Consider the following 26,748-nt stretch of genomic DNA (forward strand, 5'->3'; position numbering starts at 1 on the left):
TGTCTTCAGTCTTGAAATTTCCCTTACAATGCTTTAAAAACACTTTCTTTCAAAATACAACCTGAGCTTTCCAAGTGCAAAGTCATTTATAGATCAAAACTTTAAGTAAAGCTTTCAAAGTCCCTTCTAACTGCCTCAAAATGTTTTGGAGATGGGACAGCCGTTCAAACTCATCCTCCCAAACAAAAAATTTGGTAATGTCTCTTGTCTTTGGCCAGTGAAAAATTAGCCCTGATGAGCTGATTACTAGTACAGATGTGGGGCAAAGGCTGGCAGGTGTGGGGATGTGGAAGAGGTGGGAAGAAGGAGGCAGCCTCGGCATAACTGAGCTGTTCAAATGCCACTGAGGAAGGGTGATGGTCCCCCAGCAGCAGAATGTGGGGGACGTCCCACCGGAATGGTAGCCATACAGAGCAGACTGAACTGTGTGCAAGAGCAGGATGATGAGGTTGCAGTTCCGTGGCATGAAGCTGTAAGTGAAATGCTGTGAGACATGTCCTGCTGCCTGGAAGCAAAAGATCCTTCTTTTCCACAGGAAGAAGGTACCCCTTTAGAGCCAGATGGGCCTGATCCTCCTGCTCACTCCAAGGCCCCTATAATTAGTAGGATTAAGCTTGGAAAAAACAGCCTGTGTTACCCCAATATGACATTAGATGTCACTCATGCACTGCATTTACTGCTTGTCCCCCTCTCCTGGTCCCCACATGGGAAAGTCATGTGCAGCCCATTCCCCCCCTACACCCGAGAACTGGTGATTCAGGCTGGGGGGATCTCAGAAGGTCACATTGTCCGGGTACCCGGAGATACTCTCAGTGCCCAGAGAAATGCCTGCAGCCCAGGATTTGATACCTCAGTCTAGAAGAGGTGGGATAGGAGAACAGTATCCACTCCCCCATGGCCTTGTGGGACAGGGGTAGCTATGTGGCTATAACCCAGCAGAGCCAGGACTCACAAGGTGGTCCAAGATGCAGATGTTTAGCCCAGTGCACAGGCCATGACCCATGCCAGCTAGCACTGCTCATGTCTGGGCACCCTTTGGAGGGGCTGAAGCGTTTAGAGACAGGTCTCCTCTAGAGTGCATCCCTAATTCAGCAAGAAGAGCATACAGTTCTATGGGGTTTAGACATCCTCTGCCACAAAACCATGGCCAGAGAATGGGTCATCAGAGGGGACCTCAGCCAGAGATGACATAGATGTGCTGGGACCTCCCCCATTTTGTAAGGCAAGGAGCGCTCTGCACCCTGCTACCCATGCTCCACTGGCTGAAGGCCTCTTTCACACGACCTCTCCTCCAAGGCCTGCTTTTACTCTCCTGCTCTGTTGCAGGAGGGGAGGCAAAGCCCCTGGAAGGTGGCCACCAGGCTGCAAAGCCAGGATGGAGCCAGCTGAGCAGCTTCACACTGGGAACCACCCCTGGTGCCATATAAGTGCTGTCCGAGCCCTCCACCAAGTGGGGCAGGAACTCTCCTTGGACCGACCCGGCTGGCAGGAGGAATCCCGGCCTTCCCCAGCCCTGCGGACGGTGAAGGCCGACCTCATTACAGCCTGTGGAAATCCCCTTCCACATTCCTGGCTGCGGTGTTTCCTCTCGAAAGGGCGTGCAGTGGTGGCATCCAGGCAGGGGGAGGCACTTTGGGGAACATGTTTACAGAGCTCCTGCCAAACCACAGGAAGTCCCTGCTCCTGGGGATGAAGAATGGGAGGAGGAGGAGGCAGATGAGGCCAAGGCTTTGTCAACTCCTCTCCACTGCCACCAGCAAATGAAAGCCAGAGCACAGCACTGTTGTTATGCTGGGCCATGTGAGATGCAGGAGGGGCTGGAGCCTTCTCTTGCTGTTTTACTTCAGAGTAGCTCAGCGGGTGAAGTCCACCAGCAAAGGGAGAGAAAAGTACCTGGGAAATACGTTGCTCTTCTGCACATGTCCAGTGTTAAGCACACCATGGTGGACACTAAACCTTCTGGCTCTGGCAGCTGAGGACAGACTCTTGCAAATATGGCCCAACAGCTCACAGTGCAGAAAGCTGATACTTAATTTTCTTAAAAACGATTTGTGCTGATTTCTAAACACTATTAATTCTTTCAATCGTATTTACACATCCAAGGCTGTCATCTTGTGCAGTTCTCCTGGGTGTCTGAAGGGCTGGCAGCAGAACAGCCCAAGCATCTGAGGAATCTACTGCCATCACCACCACTTCCAGCCTCAAGATGCCACTTGCCCAGTGAGGCTATCAAAGGCTTCAGCAACAATTTGATGATGCCTCTCCTTGATCAGAAGGTGTTGGACACTCCTACAACATACCCTAGAACTGCAAAGAGCTCTTGAGACTGGGTACTATGGGGCTCTCCTCTGATGATACCACCTGCGCAGGATTTGGGCAGCAGGTCCACAGTGTAGTAAGCATTTTATATTCCTCTTAATTTCATTAGAAACAACAGCCTTAAAAAAGGCCAAGAATACTCCTTTATCTCGGAGTGCAAGGCCTTGCACTTGCAGCCCTGGCTGGCTTTGGTTCCATCCTTGGTGAAGACCATAAGTATCTAAAGAGAAGCACTACTCACCATTCACCAGAGAAGTACTCAGTACAGCTGCTCCCTGTCCTCGCTATTTCACTTTTTCAATGAGGACAGACACTCCACACCCTGATTTATCTATTCATATCTGTAGGGGCACAGACAAGCAGAAAAACAACTCACCTACTGAAACATTGCCTCATACTGCTTGAGCCATTCAGAACTGCAAATTAATTCATAACAGACTGAATTTAAGACCTAAAGAAAGATATAAATTCATTTACTGGACATGCTATTTTCAAATGAATAATATAGCTCTGTTTTAATAGCCATTTAACAGCCAGATTCAATAAAAGAAAAGAGCAAAGTTCCCTAGAGGTTTCAGCTGACAATGAATATCATATTGAATATAGGCAGGAATATAAATTATTGTAGTCTATATAATTAGTACTTCTCTCCACCCCTGTTTGGCAACCGCTTCCTCAAATCACAGATGTCCATACCGAGTTAAGTGTTGCTGGAACACCTTGCAGTCAAAATCTCTGTGCAGGCTCTTATATCCTGCAGTATTCATTATCATTAATTAATAGTGTACATCCAGTTCCCAGAAGAATGTCCTCTTCTATTAACTAAGCTATAGTTAAACTCAGAAGAATTCAACATGCATTTTTAATAGAAATTCAACAGACAGTATTGACAACTCTTTTTGGTTTACAGCAGTCTTTTACATCCTGAAAACCATTGTGATGACCCAGGGAGATTATGCTTCTCCTCTTAAAGCTAAAAAACCCAGTTCTTTAGACTTTTCCTCCTAGGACAGATTTCCCAGGTCTTTCTATCACACTAGATATAGATCCAGAAATACATTGCCCCACCTCTGAGTACTAAACTTTGAGTTTCAGCTAGGCTACCTCCTTGTTTACTCCTCCCAGTATGCTCTTTGCTTTCTCCAAAAGAGGGTGGATTTCCTGACTCACATTCCGTGGTAACCCGTTGCCCAACCCAGTTGTTCCCCATTCTGTATTTGTGCAGCTGAATGTTCCTGCCTTATTCCACCCGAAGCGTCTTCTGACTGAATCTCATCCTAATTTTGAAAGGCTGTTCCCCCACCAAGTTGAGGCCACCCTTCATCCCAATTTCATTCTCCAGTGCCATTAGAGGATCCAGTCCTTCCTGACTCTGCATGTCCTGCAGATCGAATATTCCTCCTCTGTATTGATGCATCCACCCTGCAGACCCATGCTCACCATTGCCTTCCCATCTCAGAAGCCAAATTAACAAGCATCTGAGTCACGTTCTTCAGCTTTTTTAGGAGAAGATCGGTGCTGAAAGCCTTGCTGAAGCCAAGGCACATGGCAGCTACTGTGTCTCCCCTCTCCAGAAAGACTTTCACAAAGAGAATTTGATTGATTTGAAAGTTTCTTCTCAACCAGTCCCTAATGACTGCCACCCATCTCCTTGGCACCTATCATATGTTTGTGAAATGGTAATTTGATTGCCTGTCCTTTGCTTGTTCTTTGTAAGACTAGATGTTTCCTACCCTGTCCCCCCTATTGGCTCTGTTAATCACATTTTATTGTATTGACACTGTACACCCTATGATAATGGGACTCTGCCTCATCACGCCTGATCCTCAGCATGAAACAGCCCTGCTATACACGTCATTAGGGGAAAAAAAAAACATTTCTCCAAAACATATCGGCTAATCATTCCCACTGCCTTCAGTGAGCATTGGGGTGTCATTCCTAACCCTAGTCCATCAGATCGTAAGATAACACTTAACATCAAGTGCACAAGTAACACATCAACAGTTTCACTACATGTCTGCATAGCTTTGGCTCTGGCTCATAACATTGTTGAGCCTAAATGTCTCCATCCGCGGGTTAAAAAATAGCCAGTGATGCTTATTTATTCCAGAGAGCACCTGTGAAATGGATTCACATATGACTAAGGTCTTCCAAGTCTTGAAGGGAAAACACATGAGCCAGATCCTGCCCTCACACTCAGGACTGTCGGTCAGCCCACAGCAACTGTGGGTACCACTGCCTGGACAGGCTTGGGGCTCTCAGCTGTGATGGGTCATGACAGCTGACAGCAAAGCATCCTCTTGGTTTGTTCTTCACTAAGATTCCCTTGGAAACACCCCCTCCCCAGCAACTAAAAAATTAAAGAAATGAACAAGGCTGAACCTAAGTGGATTACAATGGACACTGTCCACTCTCCCAGGATCACCCAGTCCCAGTAGTTAGTACTTGACCAACCCAGAGGTGTGGTGTACAAAAAGAAGTTCTCAAGGTGGTTAATGAAAGTTGAATGAGGACTGCTAGAAGTCACCTTTCTAACCCAAAGAAACTGCCATCATTCCTTGCAAGGTCAGCCCCCCATGGGGAAAAAGCAGTGGGAATAGGTTACGGTGCTCTAACCACGTTTGAAACAACTTGTGTTCGTCTCGCTGGAGAAACAGGAACCCAGGATTTCTTCTGCACTTCCTGGCCAAGCCCATACTCCTGTCCTCCTGGGAGGGCAAACATTCCCACGAAGGCTGGGCTGAGGAGCAGGGAGAACATGTAACTGCAATGAAGAATGAGCTCTGGGTGCCACTGTTTCCCTTCAGCAGCAACCCACAGGATTTATGTGTGCAGTCTGCTTTGTACCTGGTGATGTGACTGAGACTTGCACTAAGGTGGCCTCAGGGGAACTTCAAACACACTTGACTGAAGCACCTACATTAAAAGCTGTCTCCCTGGGGTCCTTATACAACCAAAGAAAAGGCAGATCATTACTCCTGGAGCTTCTTTAGGGATCTGTAAGATAGCAAGCATGAATCCCAGCCCTGCTGTTGGTTTTGGGCTTTTTTCTCTACTGCTTTGGGACAAGTTGCTCACAGTTACAACAAGAAGGAATCAGAGCTTGCATTTCTCCTACTGCTCAGCTAAGACCTGCTCCAGGCTGCTCAGCTCTCCTAAAGTGAGATAAAATTCATCCCAAAGCTAGTCCCTCAGTGCCAGAAAACGGAGATGTTCAAATGCAATCAACAGGACAAATAAGCAAGCCAAAGCCAGCCCTCTGTCAGTCAGCCTTCCCTCTGAAACAAAAAGCAAAGCAACTCCTGGAGGTCTCTCCTGCTCCGAACATGGCTTTGCAATTATAAATTATCCCAAGATTATCTCTGTCCCCAGTGCTGCTGTATTCGCCTCCCCTGTGCTTGCCAGGGGATTAATTGCTGCTGCACTGGCTGCACTGCAGAATAAAAGCTGGGGACACAGCAAACGCCTAATTACCACCATCATTCAGTGGTAGCAAAGGCTGATAAATTTAAAGCCAAATACATGAGGAAACAGTTTTTGTTTTAACATAGTCTACAATTAACCAGCACAGACTACTGCTGGGAAGGGAATCAAGACAAATGGACCAGGCATCCAGAAGGCCTGAGCAAGAATGGAGATTAGGTTTGCACTGGGTGAGATAGCAATGCCCAGCTGACCATCCTGGCATCACCAGGCACCATCCAAGGGTCAGCAGGTGCTTCTTGCTCTCACCATGTCCTAGCATGATGTTTGACAGTGCCTGGGTACAGCATCCATCTTATCCCCTGGCACCCTCTGCTCCCATGCAGCTGGGAGGCCTCATCTGTGACGTACAGCTGATGGAGCATCAGCAAGACAGGAGAGGCTGCATTGGTGCCAACTTCTAGGTCTCTGCATTCAAAAGAGCTTCTCCAGTCCCCTCCATCCAACCTCTCTTGCTGATCGACCACACGTCTCACATGGGGGAATGTGGAGATATCTGAGGAGACAAGTTACCTAGAAGACAGGTGCCATTGCCTGTTCCAGAACAGAGCACTGGACTTTGAGCTTGCATTCCAGCTCAGTCTCTGGTTATCTCCTGGATACCCTGTCTGAGTGTGAAGAAAGGAAGAGCTTCATCTCCGCCAGAAACACCTATGGCTTGCAGAAGGTACCCACAGCCTCACCATCCTCATCCATGATGGGAACATGCAGCAAATACACTGCTCCTCCTTGAATCTGGGCTGGAGCAAAGTAAAGCCAAGATCCACGGGACTGCAGGAAGGTCCTGGGCACCACTACTGCTGCCGCTCTGGTGTTGCAGGACTTCCAGGCACACGGAAATGTGGTGAGAGCCCCAGACACCAGAAGCTCCATGGCCCTGAGTGGGACTGGGCTGAAAATCTGTCAGGCTTTCTCATGAGATTTCCTCTCTCCCTCCTGGTTCTGTTTGGGCTGGAAACACCATGAGAATAACTTTCCTCATTGCATTTCAGCAGTTTTGCTTCCGGGCCTGGGCTAAACAAGGAAGTGCAGAGGCGTGGGAACTGAGGGGAGATACAAACACACCAGAGCATGGTCTGAACTGCTCCAAATTTCTACATGTGACTCTTTGCCTCTGTCAAAGCAATTGTCCTTCCAGCTTAACTCCTCTGCCTGGGCTGACACCTTCAAGTGGAGATGGTTATCTCGGCCTTCCCTGTGGGTCAGATCCTGCTTTCCCTTAGACAATCCCAGAAGCAGCCGCTCAAATTTTACTGGTGATCTTAATGCCTTTTAAAGATACATCACCTAGTCCACAGTAAAGCACTTGGACACAGAGCCCAAACCTCCAGGGAGCCTTGGTCCTTTTGCTGCCTACCATGAGATGTGATTAAAGGGCTTGACTTCTCGATGTGATCGAGCATCTTCGCACCCTGAGAACAGTGCATTTCGGGTGACTGAAGTTAAAACAATAGTGTGGAGTACCACAAACCATCGGTACTTCAGGCTGATTGCTTGACCCATTCCTCCAGCACCCACATTTCTTCACTGCTACGTGCCTTCAGCAACCACTGAAAAAACAAGTTGTCCCCATGTTAGCCCTTATGGCATGTAGAGGTGAATAATGCTTCTCTCACCCCATAGGTATTTCAGGATAAAGTTCAGGCATCACCACAGGCTAACACACCACCTAACGTATGTTTAGACCAAACATTCAGTATCTCAAAGCTACGAAGGATGTAGAAATGGCAAGGAGTTTTTCCCACCCCAATCAGCTTGCAATTTAAGGCACTACTCTTTCCCATAAGTCTCCAGCAGATCGGCATGGAAATCTCTTTGGGATTATGGGGATCTATTCAGTAGTTCAAAGGTTAATTGGAGCAACACCAACAATTGGAGCAACAATTTCCAGCAGCAAGGTCACAGAGCTATTGCGCACATCCCTCTGGAGCATTCATCATTATTTAATTATTGCTGTACTAATAGCTAGTGTGATTTAAAGTATTCAAGGTCTCTTAAGCTCTGTGAAAGAAGCAAGCCTTTTGTGTTTTATAAGGACCTCAAAATAGGAGATGGGTATAGCAGCCTCATAGCCCAGCAGGCCCTGTCTCTCAGCCCCAAGCACTTAAGGCAAATGACTGTACATACTTGGCCACATGACTTCTAGGCAGGAGCTGGCCCAGGCCATGAGCAAAGAAGTTCAGGTGCACCTCAAGGGCCCACAGAGAGTGCCAGGAGAGAACTCAGTGATGAGGGAGGCCACTTCCAGCTCCATCTGAAAACCTGGCTGCATCTGCATACTGCTCAGCACCAAGGGATCTCTATCCTACCAGAGGCTTCTCACTGAGCAGGTTATATTTGAATTTGAGTCTGTCAGTCAGGGTTAATCCTGGTTGCAAAGCCATCTTCCCTTCCTGGATAGTGCTACCTACCACTGCTCTCACCTAGCCAGGTTCTGTTGTCCTCTCCTCTACAGCAAGCACCTTCATGTGCCTGGTCTGTACACTGATGTTAACCCCAGGGCCATGTGCACAGCTTCTCCATGTCCCTAGCTCAGAGGCAGAAGCACAGCCCTGAGCTGTGTCCTTCTTTCCTTGTCAGAAGAAGCAAGAGAGGTAGAGATACACCCAAGAGTCATCCTGTGTTTCTGGTCCCTACCAACCCTCTCCAATCTGTCCTGCCCAAGGCACTTTTCCCTGTCACAGTCTGGCACATCTATTTCAGATCTCAAATGCAGAGCATTGCATCATGTCACAGGGAACAAGAAACAGATTCCCACTGGGGAAGCAGGATCCTAGAGCAGTGTGGCATCAATGACAGCCTCTTGAGGTTCAGAGAAGGAGGACCCGACTGTTAATCCTGCTTCCCAGCTGATGATTTCTAGGGATAATCTAGCCAGGGAATTCTAGGGAAAACTTTTAATAGAAGAACTTCTAGTAATGCAGAGGGAGAATAAAACCCGCAGCATTGCAGCTCACAGGGAGGCAACACTTCTCATTGCACAATAAATGACGTGAACCACTGGACACAGATCCAAGACATCAGGAAACAAGCAGGAGAGTCTCTACACCCTTCTAGCAAAATCACCTTTCTCTTTCATTGATTGGGATTAGAAACTTAGATATGACCTCCTGTATTGGGGTAGATTACATGGTCCCTCCAAGTCTACCTTTCAGCCCCATCTTCCATGACTCTAGGGTTTTCTCATGTTATTTTGTGCTAGGTGCTCTTTGTCTTTGAAATGAGCCATGTTCACATGTTCATCCCCACCCCATTTCCCTCCTTGCCCTTACCCTAGGCCCTGTTCCGCAGCTTCCCCAGACAACACAAGCCCTCAGCCTGTTCTTGACCTCTCAACACTGCAGTCCTGAGCTCGTTAGACTTTGCCTGCAACTTTACCCATTAGAACTTTTATTAATTCAAAGACGTCTTGTCTGAGAGAAGCAATCAGGAAGCACAAGGTAAGGCCACATAACTGCTCCCCCAGAAGACAAGCATGTGCTCAATGGTCAGCTAGAGCTACTTTGTATAGTCCTGCCACTGAGGTCTAAGAAATTAATCAACAGGACAGTGCTGTACCTTTACACAGGCAGGAAAAAAGTCAGTGCTGAAAGTAAGTCATGAAATCACAGCTGTATTACTCAATGTGGTCAGTTTGTCATTGTATTGTGCAATCAACCACCTGAGTCACAGGAGTGGAATTTATCTCACTTACATTTAGACATCTAAAACGTAGAACATTGCATCTGGCCACACAGCTTCAGCTTCTCTTACAGTCTGTGATCCACTTGACCTCTCTCAGATACTACTGTAGATTGACTCACACTCTGGTTATTCCTATTTCTCTGTATCAGCAATAAAGGGAGCCGAAGGTTAACTAGCCCATCTGAAGTCAGACAGCTCCATTTTACATGCCAAAACAAGAGCAAAGGGATCCCATTCTGGGTATTGTCATTTCTCCCTAACTGAAGGGCTTAAAACTTTCAAAGCAGAGGGACAATGACAGCTGAATTTGTGGTAAGGCTTTTCATGCCAACATTCAGAGACTGTTTCTCCCCTGCCAGCTTGCTCAGCTTAATTCATGGGAATGTCTAGAAAAAGGGAACCCCTGGAGCACAGCAAAAACGAGCTGGGCTCTGGCATTTGTGTGAGCAACCAGTTCTTAATTATTTGACTAATACTAGCATTGTGCAGCAACCATATGCACTAAGGGCTCTGCAGAGGTTTCTTTGCCACAAAGACCCACGTACAAACCTCCACATAGAAGGTGGGTCTAGTGTTTCTGCAATGTTTCAGGTGCAAGACCACAATGCCAAACTTACTCTTTTCAGGATGTTTGAGGAGTTTATAATAACGAATCTGCCCTGAAATGTCATTTGGGTCGGGAAGGATCAGAGAGCCAGGATGGTTGCTAATGATGGTCAACTAGGAGATGTATTATGAGCATGGTGCAATCCCTCCCATGTTCTGGAAAGGGTGGGAGCATGCTGGCAGCAGGATTGATGGGTAGAGCCACAGGAGTGGGGTATTCTGCATGGAAAAGACACAATTACCTTTGGAGGAGGCTACAAAGCCAGGCTGCAAAGAGGCTCTCCAAAGAGACATGTGGATGGAGGCAAAATTACTCATAAGCCCCTAGAGGCTGGATACCAGGGGAAATGGGGTTTCTCCCTTCATTAGGAGATAGGTCAAATGTGACTAGAAATCAGGACTTTATCATTTCAGCTTCCCACCCCCAGAAATATTGCTAGCAGAGGGCTCTTGAGGCAGAGCAGAGCCAGGAGGGAAGGAAATGTCTTGGGCTGTGCCCATGGGCTGCACTGAGACCCCATGGGGCTATGGCAGGGCCAGGAGAGCACTGGGGAAGGAAGTCTTACAGCAAGGTCGGACAGCAGCTGTCTCCAGGAATGAATCCAGGAGCAGCGTCCTCTTGGGATGGGCCAGGAGGATCTTGTGTTGACTGACTGCCCTTCCTGAGTTCAGGAGGAAATTAATCTCCCACCGTGGGCTTCAGTTTATTTTTACATTGCAAGTTACCCAAAGGGAAAAAAAAAAAATCATAAAAAAATTCTATTCCCTAAAAGGAATCTCAAATTTCACAGCGACCTAAGGAGATTAGTCAAATCCCTGTGACCGTCAGCAGTTTCACTTAGGTCAAAGCCTGGCATAACTCAATCTCTGTGAGAAGAGAGGAGAGGAGTGGTGCAGACTGCCCAGCTCTGCAGGCACGCCAGCCTCTCCAAGAAGGTCCTTCTGCTATATCTGGAGGAAAATACCCCTTTTGCAGTCCCGCAGCAGAGAGGCAAGCAGTCAGACTGGCCTAGAGTGCAGACAGCAAAAGGGAGCAGGGAGCGTTATCTCTTGCAGATACCACAGTAAGACCTTCCAAGCTGGGAAGCAGGAGGAGGACCAATTTCCCAGGCTAGGAGACATCAAAGGCTGTGTGAAACCTTCCGAAAATGCTCACCCTGAATTTCTCATGCATGGGTGGACACATGGGATAACTCTCCATAGGGTCAAAGAAATGTGGAAAGTGGAGCAGTCAAGTTCCAATTTGCCTCTTGCTCAGGGGGAGAAAATGAAGAGAATTTAGCTCAAACCCTATAAATAAGTATGTCACCCGTAGGTTTGGTTTTGCACAAAAATTGGCCTGAGTTAGGTAACCTAGGGCCTTTTTTTGATGAAATCATTTCCATCCCCTGGCAAACATGTCTGTGTTAATGGGCTCACAGAGGCATCAGCCTTTCAAGCTGTGCATCAAATTTCATCCAGGGAATCAGTAAAGTGGAGGAGCTGTGGTACTGCCGCGGCAATGCACCCATCAAGCAGAGGGGTGTTGAAGAAGGAAATTGAGGACAATCTTTTGGATTATTCTGAGGAGAAACAGGGCTTTCAGCTCATACTCTAGAGTTTTAAAAGGGTCTATCTCCCTCTCAGTGAGAGGAAGGAACCTCTTGATAAAACGCAACTAAAAGTCTCCTGCTCTGTTCTGTGAACACACAGTATGGCTTTACATTGTATCATGAAGCCAAATAGGACAGGAAAGTCCACAGCATCTGCCCTCCACTGCAGAGGCAGGAGACTTGCAGTTGTCTCCCTCTCCCTGATAAAGTTGCTAGTGCAGTTTTTAGAAGAAACTAACATTTTTTTCAATTCTTAGCTTTCCTCACAGGGAAGCTTGCTCTCTCTTTATGGCTTCTCTGCTGTTTGAACTTTCCAGTAGTACCAGCCCTGAGGTTTTCTAAATTATGAGGCAGGAACTGGGAAATCCTTACACTGATTTAGAAACTAAAAGATTAAAAACAAAACAGCAAAAAACACCCAACCTCAGGAACTTTTGAGTTGCTTCTGGTCTTTGAGCTTTTAAGGCTGAGTGGAACAGTCCCATTGCAGTATTTCCGGGTACCATCACACCTGCTTTTCCATCTGCTGTTTCTTTTCTTGTGTTAAAGTGCTCTTCAGAGCAGAAAACATCTTTCTGTCCTGTGAACGTGCAGCATTTAGCACAAGGCAGTCTTCAGGCAGGATGTAGCCTCCTGAGCACAGGGAGAATGAATGCAAGTCATTACAATCGTCCATTTTACCTATGAAATACATAATCTGAGCAAAAACATTTGAGGGGAAAGCAAGATAGCAGATGGGATAAGGGAAGGCAGACAGCACCATTGCTCATCACAGCTGCCAACATTTTCAGTCTTTGGTGTTTGCTCCGGACCCAATGAGAGCTTTCATGTTGGGGGTAAAGGAACAATAAAAATGATTCCCATGTTGCTTATGCACACAGGAAAGGACATACAGATCCAATATTTAATAGCTGACATTGTGAGAGACCCTGAAAACCCTCTCTTGACCACATTCCTCCTTTGATTAGCACTGTACCAACAAACAGGAAGATATTCCCACTCCCAGACACCTCTGAGGCAGGGCACAAAAATGGAAACGTGGTCTCTGCCTCTGCAGGTGGGAAAAAGCAGATCTAGTGGAGTGAAGTGACCCGAGGTTCCACAGCACTATGCTATGGAAAGGTCAGAAATGGAGCCAGAGCTTCCAAGCCATGTGGCTGATGCAGACACAGGCAAGCTCTGCCCCGATCAGGAGCAGCAACTACTCGCAAGGGCCAGAACAGTGCAACCATTCTTTTACAGCAACACATCGGACCACTAAAGCCAATCAGACCTACTCTGGCCAGCCCTCAGATGTCTCTGCTCTTGGCCCTCTGCAAGGTAAGGTTGCTTTGAGCTGCAGTTTTCAGCCATGCTCCTGGCCCTGCATTTACAACACACACAAAGAATACACAATCCCTGATCTGTTTGATCAATTGATCTCTTAGTCATTTCCAGGAACCCTGCAAAATTGCCTTGCAAACTGCATGACTTTGCCACTTATTTCTGTTGCGGATGATCTCTTCCAGCCCAAAATGTCTCTGATGCTATGATTAAAGCTTACTGTGATATTCCTTTAAGGAGTGGGGGCTTGAAGGAAGAAGTGGAGGAAACCTGAACGCTTCTGCCTGCTGCAATGACCTGACTTTGGAGAAAGAAATGCAAGAGCTACCTAAAGAAGCAATGTCTTCAAAATATTTGATCCAGATGGAGGAACGGGATCAAAAACACAGCAGTGCCTACTTCTCAGATATACCTATGTCAAGGCTGAATTTGGTTCTGAACCTACAGAAATAATAATTAAAAAAATACTCCTCCAACTTCAACATGAGGGAATATCCTCCCCTATTCCTCTAACATCAAGACAGGATGTCTAAGATCAAGCAGTAGCTGGGCTTTGCCACTAAGTGTATTCAGGTTAGGCAGAGGTAACGGGACCCTTTGCTCCTGATGATTTCACCAATATGACATTTATTCTCACACATTTCCCCACCATCCATCCCCCAAAAAGCTGGAAACAGTTTCCCTAACTGGAAATGCACATTTCATAGTAACATTTTCCAGACCACTTTGCAAGAGGTAAAGTGGGATGATTTTTTTCAGCACAGCTTTAGTAGAAGCTCATTGCTCTTACCTGGCCCCTCCATGTCTGTATCCTGACAGATTCCTTCAGCAATCTTCAACTTCTCTTGACTTCGCCTTTTTGTGGTGTTTGTTTCTTTGCCCTTCTTAAATAAACCATTGGCAATTACTATGGTAACACGCCTCACTCTTTCTCTCTCCTCCCTAAAAGTCTATTTCTATTTAACAGGCTTTTAAAAAGACACTATTTATACTTTCTTTTGTTATCCTGCCTCTGCTCCCTTGCAGTCAGACAAGGGCAGGCACAGAGTAGTGCATACACTAGAATGTGTTACTAATAATGGCCATCCATAAACACAAGAGCAAGCCATGGCGATCAAAGCTGTGACCTTCATCAGGGGATGCTCTGCTTCTCAGACAAACAAAAAGGAAATCCGAGACATGGCACACCGCGAGCTCCGGCGGGAAGCACTGCTAGCAGGGGCCATCCCCACCTTCCCACTCTCCAGCAGTGTGCTAAGGGGCTGCGAGTCCCCAGAAACAACCATCATGAAAAACAGCCGTGCTATCACTGCAGGCAGCTTCCACTTTCCTCTTTTTCTCAGACATTCGTCTCCATTGCTGGTAATTGGACAAAGAGGAAAATGAGAGCTGTGGTCCTTTTTGCTCCCTTTTCTGTGAAAAGAAAAGCTCCCTTCCTCTTTATGCTTTTTCATTTTAAACCTCAGGGCTGTTAGCAAGCATCAAGGTTTATTTCCTTAAGGTTCATTATACCGTTTAAACATGCAGATTACAATTTATCTTAACCCTTAGCTGAAGCAGTAGGTGTTGGAATTTTCACAATGGCAGTTTTTCTGCTATTGTTTTTCAGGCATTTCTGCTAATAAAAAACAATGGGTCTGAAACAGTCCAAGTACAGTTTGGTTCCTTTCTCCATTGAGAGGTTTCACTTGTACAGTCAGGCTGGTGCCAGAAACCACACGTTTTTTGGTCATCTTTAGGGTGTTCCAGGAAACATATTGTCAACAGATCTCAATTTTTCAGTAGGAAAAGCAAGGAGAAGAAAGACTCCCCAGCCCTCCCCTTCTTTCCTCCACATAAAGACAGTTTTCAGGACTTCTTTACTGATGAAGAATGACCCTAACAGTTGCAAATCTGTTTTCTTCTCGCTTGTCATCTCTACAGTCTGGCCAGCACAAGAAGCTGTGATGCCCTCAAAGTAACACTCCAGAAAGGGTTAAGGTATCTAAAACTACAGCCTCAATAAGCAGCTCACAAAAGTGTCCTGTCCCCAGGGTAGGATCAGTGTATGAGAATTTGCTCAGATCATGTAATGTTTGTAACTTGATTTCCTGCCGGAAAGCTTCAGTGGGCGGAGTTTCTGCTGAACCAGACAGAACTAGAACTATTTCCTTCTCCAGATTGCTTGTGCATGTCCAGTCAAGCTCAATTGAATTAATAGCAACTGGCTCGTTTCCCCCCCACACCCCTTCCCATTCACCTCTTGCAGTGGGGATATGGGAAGCATGTGATAATCTTGCTGCCAGGGCAAGTGCCTCAGGAGGTGGGATGATCCCGCAACCTTGGGCAAGTCCGGTTCTTTCTCTGTACCTCTGGTCCATCTCTTGTCATATTCTGGAGAAAGGATGTCTTAATGACCAGCCTTCTGCCCTATCAATTTCCTACATGACCTTGGGAAAGTCACTTAACCTTTGCCTGCCTCCACTTTCTGTGAAATGGAGAGGAAGCTAGCAGGCGGCTTGCTCACCCTGCTGCCACCACCAGTATTAAACCAGGGCCCATAAGGGCTGAAAGCAGGAACCTCTCCAGTTTAAGCTTAAAGACTCATCACTATTGTCTCCTGGAACAGTGCAGACCTGTGGTGGATCAACAGAAGCACTTCTCCAAGGGAAAAACAGCCCTGTTAACTCCCAAACCCCCAAACACAAACTGATTCATTCATCCTCTGCCAACCCAGAAACCATGAGTTTACTTCACATCCATAACTGAATGCAACCAAACCTCCTTGGAAAGGCCAGATCCTGCTCCAGGTGCTTGTTTTTTTACCAAAGTTCTAGGTTCCACCAAAGTGGTCTAAGCCAAACCCCAGCAAGATGCCTTCATCTATACTAAGAGCATTCATACAGGGATGAATGCATGCCCAGCCAAGTAAGACCCTACAGATCTCGTAGGAGAACAAATCAGAGCTGGAGCCAGGGATCTACCCCATGTACAGCTTTAGGACTCTGCTGGCTTTGGATGGTGCTAGGTCAAGTTACTTGAGGTTCAGCTTGTAATTCAGACACTTCATTATCAAGGTTAAGATGAAGGTGGGCAAGCTCCCTTCCCTCAGTTGGTTTTCACCAGGACCTTTTGAAAATCCTTCCCAGGGTAGACAGCAAAGTCATCCCAACCTAAAGAAATGAAGCACTGTTGTGTTTTTTGTGTTTTTTGTTTTGGTGGTGTTTTTTGTTTTGTTTTTTTGGGGGTTTTTTGGTTTTTTTTTTTTCTCATGGGACCAAGAAGGAAACTCCTCTGAAGCACGGAGACATTTCTGAGTTCCATGGCTCTCACCCATTCCCAATTGCTGTCTCCACACCGGCCTGTCAGTCACGGTGCTTTGCTGGATGCCTGAGGCACACCCTCTCCCCCACCACACTGATAGTATCATGTCCTTAGGATGTGTCTACACTCCCAGGTAGAGCTGGTTACACAGAATAGTCCTTTCCTTAGGCCTGGCTAAGTCTGGAGGCCTGGGTGTGTGACAGAAAGTAGGCACTGCTCCTTATCACACAAGGAGGATTATGCAAGTATGTCCTTTAATGAGGAAAACGTAGGCTCTTTGAATAGGTGTGTGGGGTTGGCTGCAGGTAACTTCTGGCAGCAAGCAGGGTTCTTGCAGCATGTATCAGCCCAGGTTTCCAGTGCCAGATGAAGCAGGGCAACCAGCCAACCCTCACCAACCTCCTTAAACCAAATGAACAATTAACCTTCTTTCATAAAAAAGGACAAAACTTGAGGACCATAGCACCACTGAAAGAACTGTCACTGGGACCTAAAAGGCAAAATGTTTATCTATTACTGTTACTTCACCTCCTTTCTGATTGCTGGCTTGCAGTCATGGGAATGCAATGTGTATGGTTTTGTTTTCTTAATTGCAATCATTTTGCAGACCACCTTCAGGCATGCTAGGGACCACCAGTAGTGCAGGGACCGCATGTGAAGAAGCCCTGCCCTTGGAGACCCATCCTGCCTTCCCTGATGTGGTTAAAATGCCATTCCACGTTGTGGTGCCTGCAAGGATTTAACCATGTTCTCAGCCCAGATGAAAGCCCTGGACTACACCATGTGCCTGAGAAAGCAGGACTGAGCTTCAGCTGTGTAGGAGGGCAGCTGCAAGAAGTCAGGCTATCTGCAGCACTCAGTAGTGATCCTTTTATAGCCACCCCATCTCTCTTACATGCAAATGCAACCTCTTAGTCTCTGGGCCCAGCTCTTTCTGTTCTGAAGTCTTCACTGGCTATTAAAACCTGGGGAATCTGTGAAGTAGGCAAACAAGGTTTTGATGAGTGTGGGAAAAAGAAAGGCGTTACCACATATGAATGAACTTCAGTTTCGCTCATGTGCTGAATTAGTCAGTGCCTTTAAGTGAATTCCAGGTGCTGGTCCAGCTATTAAATGACTCCTGTTGAAGAGTTAAGTGTTCTATTTTGAGCCTCTCCTGGAGGAAAAGCTAACTTAAAAAATTAAATAAAATCTGATTCAGAACCATTGCATAAGTTTTCCTTCTTTTTCCTTTTTTTTACTTTCTTATCTCTCCCAGAAAGAAAAAGCATCCACCAATCAATGCACAGCAATTTCTGGGACCTCTGCAAGCTGGAGAAACCCATGTCACTCGTAGTACAGATGAATGTGATGTCTGTGTTAGGGCTGGTGACTCACCCAGGGCTGGAAACCTCATCCAGATGTTGAAGTCCCAGAGGAACATGATGTAATAACTGCTTCACCAAAGGAGCAGAAGTACCTGGTGAAGAGAGTCAAGACACGAGCTCCAGTGGCTGAGAAACTCAGTGGAAGACGACTTCAGTTTAAACAGTTGGTGGATGGGAAGGAGGCATCAGTGCTGGCACATTAATACTGACACAGCATATCAAGAATTCATGTTTCACTTCCTACCCTGGAGTGGTTCTTCCTGTAACCTTTACAACCCAGAATTACCACTTTTCTGCTGCTTCTGTCTCTAACAGAGCAGCTGTGAGAAGTGTTATCTGCAGGTGGCAAAAAAAGAGAGCAATTTTTTCTGTCAGTTCAGTGTTAATGGTGCCCTAGCTTGAAGAAAGCTGCATTTGGCTGAAATGGAAATGGTAGAATGGGTAGGAAAAGTCCATGGAAAAAACAGATTACAGAAACCCAGACAAAGCAGGCGTATGGGTTGCATTTCCATCCTTTCTGCAAACATGGAGACTGCATGGGCTTGATCCAGGAAAGTGTCCTAGCTGTAACAAAAGCACTTTGACAAGCACACATTAAAACATGGCCACGCTTTCCACTAACACTAAGGCAAATACAGCTCTCTGGGATTAGTATCTGTGCAGAGGTTACTGTCCTTCCACATTGCTTTTCAGTGTAATGCACTGAAATACATGCTCAAGGATGCTAACGTGCACAGGAGATTGTTGATATTTATGCTGAAAATCCATTCAAATTCAGCAAATTACAGCTAATGTGAAGCCTATTTGATCCTCTTAAGGCAGTGACCCAATTGTGGAAACATTTCTCTCTGCCCGTTTCTCTAAAATACAGAGAAGTGAGGAAGGGCTTGACTGAAGATGGATTCAGGCTTGCTAGGAGACCTGAGGTGTTCCTCAGTTGTGTTGCATATCAATTTTTAATGCCTCCATTTTCTCTCAGGCTTACAACGGAACGAAAGTTCCCCTACCAAAGAGCAGCAGCAAAACTGGTATGAATTTACACCCTTGTCCAAGAAGCTACACTCTTAAGCACAGCAAGCCTTCGGTCTCACCCATGCAAGAGGGATCAAGCTGGTTTTGAAGGCACTTCTGAAGTGATGTGGTGGAGGCTCATGCTGTTGCCCCTTTTTCTTTTGCCAGAGCTGTCAAGCTGAGATTGTGCTCAAGCACGAGCATTTGCCATGTGACATTTCAAATGGTAAGCAAAGAACAGCTTGCCAACTACCACTCTCAGGTTCTCAACTAAATAAAAACAGATTACTGGCATTTGCTGCATCTGAAAGGCAGGCAGGCCTATCATATTCAGAAAGAGTAAAGGATACAGAAAAACAAACGTATTCCCTCAGAGCCAAATTCAGTTCCCCATCATGCCTGGGAATCCCCATGGAAGGGAAAGGGGTCATGCTGTTTTAACAAGAAAGGATTTGACCAAAAATACCCAACCAACTGGAGCAGCTGTGAAGTTGTTTTTCTTTGTGCTGGATTTTTTGTTTGTTTGTTTCAGTTTTCAACTTTTTGCTTTTAAAGAAAGCATTTGCAGGCGGGTTTCTCAGTCAGTCCTACCATCACCAGCAATAGCAGGAGGCCTTCTGCCCTCCAGAGTTTTTGCTAAGCTTTGCCAGACCAATTCTAGCACCACCGAAAGTTACGCTCTGAGTATTTCATTAAAAACGTTGATGTGAATAACAGATAATTTTCTCACTTAGAAAAGGTAGCAGGGAGTCAAACAGCAAAACCTAAATGTCAATAGCAAGGGAAGTAACAGTTTTCTTTCTGTTTTCAGCAGATGTCTGTTGCAAGGTGTGAATTTGCTGATGTCTAACCAAGGTTAAGCGTACACTATGCCTCTGCTTTGAGACTGGAAGGGGAAGGAGAGAGCTATGCATGCTGATGGATAACCCTTTTATCCAGCTGCCTGTTTCCAGATTTGCAGAAATGAAATGTCTCTAATATCTTTTGAAATTGGTCAACATATCCAAAAGTTTTAGCAAAGGATCCATTTTATGTATTTACACATATACACTGTAGTTGGATAAGATTCATTGCATTAAGAAACCTTGGAAAAATTGACTTGTTTACCAATTTTTTTTTCCCATATGTTGCATTAAGAAATTCTGAACCTTTTCTTTCCTCTTTTTTCTTTGGAAACACTCACTATGCCAAATCAGGCTTTCTCAAGTTCTGCTGGAGGACTTGCTGTAGGTTGTGACAGGCCAGTGCTTAACCAAAGGACTTCTGGCCCTTTCAACAGAGTACCATCTTAGAAACACTGTCAAATGGTTCTAGTTCAGAGGGCACCATTTGAGTGCCTTTCAGGGATGAGTAATAAACATCCTTGAAATGCAAATACATCTGAGGATCTCCTGATACTCAGCTGCTGTCCCTTTATCTCTACGTATTTGTGTATGACTCCTAAGGAATCACTTCATTCCTCTGTGCCTGTTTGTCATCCCCAAAAACCCTATCCTACTACTCCTTTAATGTCTGTGAAGCCCTTGGCTGCCTCTGCAGTGACTTCTGCTAAAACAGCCCTCAATAAATCAGAAATAAATGAAAAGAAGCAACTTGCAACTTGTGCTGACATCAGGTGCTCTGTTCCTACTCCTTTGAATTTACGGTAGTTCTTTACTCCATAGATCTATGCAGGGATTTATAGCCACAAAGGCTGACAACCTGAGGTGAGGTCTTCAGTTGAAAAGCTTGAGCAATGGCAGCTCTGAACCGTGCCAGTCCCCAGGGCAGCAACCTCCTGGGTGGCACCATTGTGCCTCGCATATACTGAGCACTGCTAACAGTGAGCTGTTAAATATATCCTTTATAGCACTTCAGCCATGAGCGACCTCTTTGCACCCCACCTGGCCTGCGGGGGCCCTCATGGGCCTCTGCCCCACCAGTACTGCCTGTGGTAAAGGGGTGTACTGCTGCACCAAGCCCAGGCCTGCGCTGCCTGCCCCTGCCCCTGTTCCCAGGCCTCCCTCCCTGCCCTACTCATTGTCCTCCTCATCTTCCTCCTTGTCCTCGTCTTCTCCTTCCTCCTCCTTTTCCTCTTCTTCCTCCTCGTCATCTTCTTTTTCGTCTTCCTCCTCGTCTTCTTCTTTTTCCTCTTCCTCCTCCTTACATTCTTTTTCCTCTTACTCTTCCTGTTCTTCTTCCTCCTCGCCTTCATTTTCCTCTTACTCCTCCTCTTCTTCCTCCTCCTCCTCCTCCTCGTCTTCTTCTTCCTCCTCCCGTGCCACACTCACCTCATCCCCCGCGCCCCACTGCGCCCCCTCACCTGGCCCCACCCAATCCCCTTGAGGACACGCCCCTTCGCCAACCCCGCCCACCGCACAGCCCCTCCCCTGCCGCCCCGCCCCACCCCTTCACCAGCCCAGCCATCTCCCCTCCGACCTCTCTATTGGCTCCCCCGGTGCCACGTGACGCCGGCGGCGAGCGGGGCTGGGCGGGCGGCGCGGCGCGGAGCGGGACGGCACGGCCGGAGCCGGCGAGCGGGTCAGTGCGCGGGACGGGCGCGGCGGCGCGGGGGGAGGCGGCGGCACGTGGGGTCGCCCGCGCAACGATATGGGCGGGAGGCGGCCGCGTGCTGCCCTCCGCCGAGCGGAGCGCGGGGCCGGCGCTGCACCGCGCGGGGGAGGCCGGGCGCGAGGCGATTCCCACCCCCCCTCCCTCCTCCCCCGGCCCGGGAGGCCGGGAACGGGGCGATCGTGGCGGGGGCGGGTTGGGATCGCGGCGGGGGGAGGCCGCGGCGTGGGGCGATCGCAGCGTGCGGGGGAGGCCCGCGCACGGCGCCGCACGCTGCTGGCCCGGCGGGGGTGGGCGGCGTGCGCGGCGCGGTGCGATACCCCCGGACGCGATGAGGGGCACCGTGCGTGGGGTGCCCGGTGCTACAGCCCCGGTAGCTGCACGGGGGGGTGGTGCGCGGGGTGACCTATGCAGTAAGTCCGGTAGCTGCATGGCGGGGGGCCGTGCGCGGGGTGCCCGGTGCAACAACTCCGGTAGCGGCGTGGGGGTGCCCGTGCACGGGGTGTCCAGTGCAGCAACCTCGGTAGTGCTATGGGAGGGCTGTGCGTGGGGTGCCCAGTGCTCCAGCCCCGGTAGTGGCATGGGGGGGGGGTCGTGCGTGGGGTGCCCGGTGCAACAACCCCGGTAGCTGCAGGGGTGGGGGCGGTGTGCAGCGTGCCCCGTGCAGTAACCCCGGTAGCGGTAAGGGGGGTCCCGCTCAGCCTTGCACAGCGCACTAATGCTGGTAGCAGCAGTGGGGCTCGAGCAGGGCAGTGCACAGTGCAGCCATCCCTCTAGCAACAGAGGAGAGTTCTGCACCATGCAGGGTGAGGAGGCCGTGGGCGATGCTGCGGTCACGCACGCACCCCGTCAGGGCAGTGTGCACACCACCGGGGCAGCTCCGAGCGGCGGAGCACCCTGACAGGCACACGGCTCGCTGCACTACACGCTGGGTGTGATGCAGAGGGCAAAGCAGCGGACATGAACACTTCGGGGCTGCAAGGGGCCTCACCACCTGCACGAGGCCGGACGCAGGCCTCTGTGTTGCAGGGGCCCCCAGGGTTAAGCGTGTACTCTGTGCTGTCCAGTCTTGCCATCCCAGTGGACATTTCCCACCTCTGCAAGAAAACAGTGTCAAATGGACAGGGCTGCGGTCACTGCATCAGCAGTTGCAGTGGTGACAGCCTCTCCTGGACCATATTTGAGCATGTTTGTGTCGGGCTAACGAGCCTTTCGCAGGCCTGGCTGTGGCTTGGGGGCTTTGGGAGGCTGGTGGGCCCCATTGCGCAAGCAGGTGGGTTGCATAGCAGGAGGACACCCCATGCAATGCCTTTCTCTGCCGTAGGTAAGGTGGATTTTGCATGCGACTGGAATTACTAATCCAAGCAATTAGCTGGAATCTGCAAGTTTGTGCTGTTGCCAATTTCCAGTTAATTCAGTTATGGCTTCATCTTTCTGCTCAAAGGAGCTGAAACATAAACGGGGCGACTAAGCGTCTGGAGCTGCTGGGTTGGGTTTACATGCATACTTCTTGCTAAAGGAGGATCAGCAAGAAAACAGACTTAATGAAGTTATGTATTTCTTGATAGCAGTGGAAAATTATTAGCGTGGATAAATGGGGCTGGTGACTTTTTTGTATATTAAGTATCATCAATCTCCCTACCGTGTTCTGAGCTGGATTTAAATTCCGCTTTTATAATAACGGCTAATTTTTGGGTGTATCAGTGGTAATAGCATATGTTGAAAATGCTACAGGTGGATTTAAAGTTGATGGCTTTGTACACCCGCCAATACTCTGCACTGATAGTTGTATATATCCAGGAACTTATGTAGTGTGTTGTCACTGGGCTTTAGAGTTAACCATCCGGGTGCTAGCTGGTGGGAGCAGTTGCAGCACAGTCCCTGACATGGCTGCTTTTTGGGGATGTCAGATGCTGGTGGCAGCCACCAAATTTGACACATGAGCAAGTGAAGGAAGAGACTTTTAACCTTTGGTAAGTGCTCCAGCCTGAAGCGTGTTCCTTTGGGAAAGCGATACTTGGGCTAACTTCCATGAGGCTGAAAATAGCCATGTTACCGGAGCCCCACGAGCCTTCACCCCATTGGCTCTGCTGACAGAGAAGGCTGTAGAAGCAAAAAGCTTTCGTTATGGCTATTTTAGGTTTATTTTTATGTGTGTGTTGATAGCTCAAAAGTCACTTACCGGCTTCCAGTCAAGGTGGTCCCCGATGAGAAGCATCCACTGGGATTGGCCTCTGAAGTGCATTTCTTTGATTTGACAGTAGAAGTGCCTTTAGAAACGTCAGTAAAATCCCGGCATTTAGGCAAGTTTCCAGCTTAATCATCCCCTGCAAGCGATGGAAATCAGTGGCTTGAAATCCAACAGCACTTGATATTAAAATAGCAAGCTGTAAACGTTGGCTCCTATCAATAACTTTAATTATGGTTTGGGTTTTGTCTTAAATAGGCACACGTTGCCATAGGGAAATAAAAGTTTAGCATCCAGACGTGCTCAGCAGGGTGGTAGCGTCTTTGGACATGGTGTAATGTGCTTTTATAGCATAAATTAAAATAAAACAGGGGTTTAGCAGCATAGCGTGCTGTTGCGTAAGAAAATTGCAAACTTTTGGGCTGAGACTGCGTGGTTTCTGGGCATCGTGTGCCGTGGCACGTTGGTGGGTGGCGTTCCCGGGTAGCTTCAGATGGAGAGAGCGAGTTTTACCGCTCCGGAGCTGAACCCCGCTGGGGTTTTTCAACAAAGTGCAGAGGAGGCTTTGTGCGTGCCACTGATAGCCAAACCGAAAGCAAAAATAACCACCCATGAAAGTTGTGGGGGGTTTTTTTGTCATTGACAGAAAAGGAAAGTGCCGGTCCAGGGGCGGGTGTGAAGTCCCATGTTCGCTACACTCCAAACCCAGAAAATACTGATTGTGGCACGTGGCAGGGCTGTGCATGGCTCCCCCATGCATTTTGCATCTTTTCTTTTTCTCCTCTGATTTTATCTAAAACTAAGGGAGGGAAGCAGCACCCATCAGTCACTTAAATGTTCATTTTTGTCAAGTTACGCCACTTTGTGAACACAAGACGTGACCAGATTCCTGTGGCAAGGAGCCCTTAAAATTTCAACAGCTCTACCTATAAATATAGTCACCGTGAAAGGCAATCCGGCTTTAAAAAAATAACAACCAAAAACCAAAAAAACCCCCACCAAACCCCACGCTCTTTTTTTAGTCCCACTGTATCTGCCTGACTTTAGTGCAATGCAATGCATCTCCAGCCAGGTGGTGAAGGCGAGGCAAAGTGGAGCATTAAGTCTTTTAATTCCTCTTGCTAATTTATGAGAAGAATAGGTGCAAGCAGAGAAAAACAATTCATTTTCATTGTCCCGAGGATTTTAGCGAGTGGGATGGCGAGGCTGGCTCCATGCAGCCCCTACAGCTTTTGCAGAGGGACACTTGCTGATCGCTTGATGGTGGTGGGTCCTTGGGAGCTGCCACACCATGGGGCAGCCCAGGACACAGAAGGAAGGAGCTTGAAGCATCCCTTGGGTGTGAAGCAATGTCCCAGGTATCAATTAAAGCTTTTTTTTTTTTTTTTTAATAGTTAAATAAATAAAGAAAAAAGCCAGCTCCCACCTCACCCCAGAGGTGTCTGGGCTTACCCGGCTGCTCTCTGATGCAACCACGGCTGCCCGGGGAGCTTGGGGGCTGGTTTTGGGCATGCCCAGGGTTGCCCAGGAACAGGCTGGCCCCGGGAGCAGGTACAGCGTGTTCTCCTGGGCACTCCTCCACACCAGCGGGACCCCCCACCAGCCCCACATGACGCAGTGGGGCGATGGCCGCAGTGCACATCCTGGTGGAGAAGGCACCGCCGCCTGCAGGGCTGCGATTTAGGTGGAAGAACCTAAAAGGGGGTGTGGGGTGGGGGGGTGTCGTTTTGCAGCATAGCAATGCTTTTCGGCATGACCTGCGCTTGCATGGCAGAAATCCACCTTTGTGGCTGGAGTGGCACTGGCATGAAGCCCTCGGTCACTTTGCAGTGCAAAAACCTGCTGGGCTTTTTTGGATGAGGTACAAGCTGGAAAATGGGTGAGAGCAGGGCGGGAGATCTCGACGCGGCAAATTGCTGCGTGTGCAGTTCGGCGAAGTGCTGAGCCCGGGCTGCGCGGGAGCTGCAGACAGGCTCCTCACGTGACCGTCTGAATTTCAGATCATTGCTGGACCACTTTGCCAACAGCCTCTCGCAGCTCATCAGCTGCAATATCGTTTCTTTTTTCCCTTCCCCCCCCCTTCCCCTTTTCTTCCCCACCCTGTCTGATTTCCGAGGGATGAATACAGCACGGAGGGTGGCTGCAGCTGCACTGGGTCTGTATCCAAATGGTTTCCTGGAAGGCAAGTTTATTTTGTGTTTTTTTTTAATCTTAAATTACTGCAAGTCTCTTGTGTCTAGGCTGTTTGGATGTCAGGTTTAGTTTCCCATGACATCGAGTGATGGGGTGGGGGGGTGGGAAGGAGGGGCTGAATGCTTCTTTACATGCAGATATCTCTGCAGTGCTATCGTAGCCGATCGATGGTAAGCGAGTTCCCTCTCATCTCTGTGATAGTTCTCGGAGATTTCCTCTTCAACGTCACTGCAGTTAATAAGATGTTTTAACTTGAGAGCTGGGGGGCGATATGGTGCGTTATCGTGTTACAAGAAAGGGGGGGATGATGAGTTCCCGCACAGACTTGTGCTGGGGAAGATCTTATCAACGCAACCTTTCAGTCTGGGGAGAACAGCTGGGTTCGGAGTCAAACCATTGCCTTTCACCCTCAGTGAACCTGACCTGGCTGCATCTAATATTCTTATTTTATTATGACAATGATTAATTTTCCTTCTAATACTGAGATAAGCAACTCGGTCCTCAGTATCTGCTGCAGTGCTGGAGGCAAGGGTGCACCCTTTGGGCGTTTTTAAGCAGGCTGTACCTGCCTGGCTGGACTTTGGGGTTTTGTTTTGTTTTGTTTTGTTTTTTGTTCGCTGAAGCATTGCATGAGACCACTTGATGGCTTTTTGGTGGTGATGTTGCAATGCCTACAGAGCCAGAGCCCTCTCCAGGAGGGTCATTGATCGTGTGTTTTGTGTCCCGTGCGTGTCACTGGTTGATTATAGAGTTAATAAAGTCTTGCTGTTGTACGTGGCTTGATCAGAAATAGTGTCCCTCCCTGCCACGGTTTGTAAGGCTAGCTTGTTGAGAGCAAGCGAGTTGGTCAATAAATGCTTGGAGTGGCACCCTTGGGAGTTTTGCACCGAAATGGAAACGCCTGTGTCCTTCAGCCCCTCCCGCCTTGCCAAGTTGTTTTCTTCCCCCCCTTCCTTTTCCAACCTGCTACTCAAACCCTCTCCTTTCTGCTGTGTTTTTCCACAAGTGTCTTTCAAGCATGACAGCAGGGAAAAGAAAGCTGGTGTGGGGCCACAGGCACGGCAATGCAGAGGGCTGATGCCTATCAGCCCAACCCTTGCCTGTGGCTTTGGGGGCCCCCTTTGCTCTG

General features: G+C 48.1%; 1 protein-coding gene and 1 long non-coding RNA gene across 2 annotated transcripts in view; one reads left to right on the forward strand and one right to left on the reverse strand.

The window, feature by feature from the left end:
* LOC129735715 (uncharacterized) overlaps window positions 1-15,190 on the reverse strand; it is a 42,634-nt gene extending 27,444 nt beyond the window's left edge. Inside the window, exons 1-2 of the long non-coding RNA XR_008731541.1 lie at window positions 13,798-15,190; window positions 12,108-12,317 (exon numbers count right to left, since the gene is read on the reverse strand). This is a non-coding gene — a long non-coding RNA (uncharacterized LOC129735715). The remainder of the gene's footprint in view (window positions 1-12,107; window positions 12,318-13,797) is intronic.
* A 5,886-nt stretch (window positions 15,191-21,076) lies between these two features.
* Window positions 21,077-26,748, forward strand: part of PTP4A3 (protein tyrosine phosphatase 4A3) — a 45,971-nt gene continuing 40,299 nt past the window's right edge. The window contains exon 1 of the mRNA XM_055704336.1: window positions 21,077-21,208. The gene's annotated coding sequence lies outside the window, so the exon portion shown is untranslated. The remainder of the gene's footprint in view (window positions 21,209-26,748) is intronic.

This window comes from Falco cherrug, chromosome 3 (genome assembly GCF_023634085.1).
Source record: "Falco cherrug isolate bFalChe1 chromosome 3, bFalChe1.pri, whole genome shotgun sequence".
In the NCBI taxonomy this organism is placed as follows: Eukaryota; Metazoa; Chordata; class Aves; order Falconiformes; family Falconidae; genus Falco; species Falco cherrug.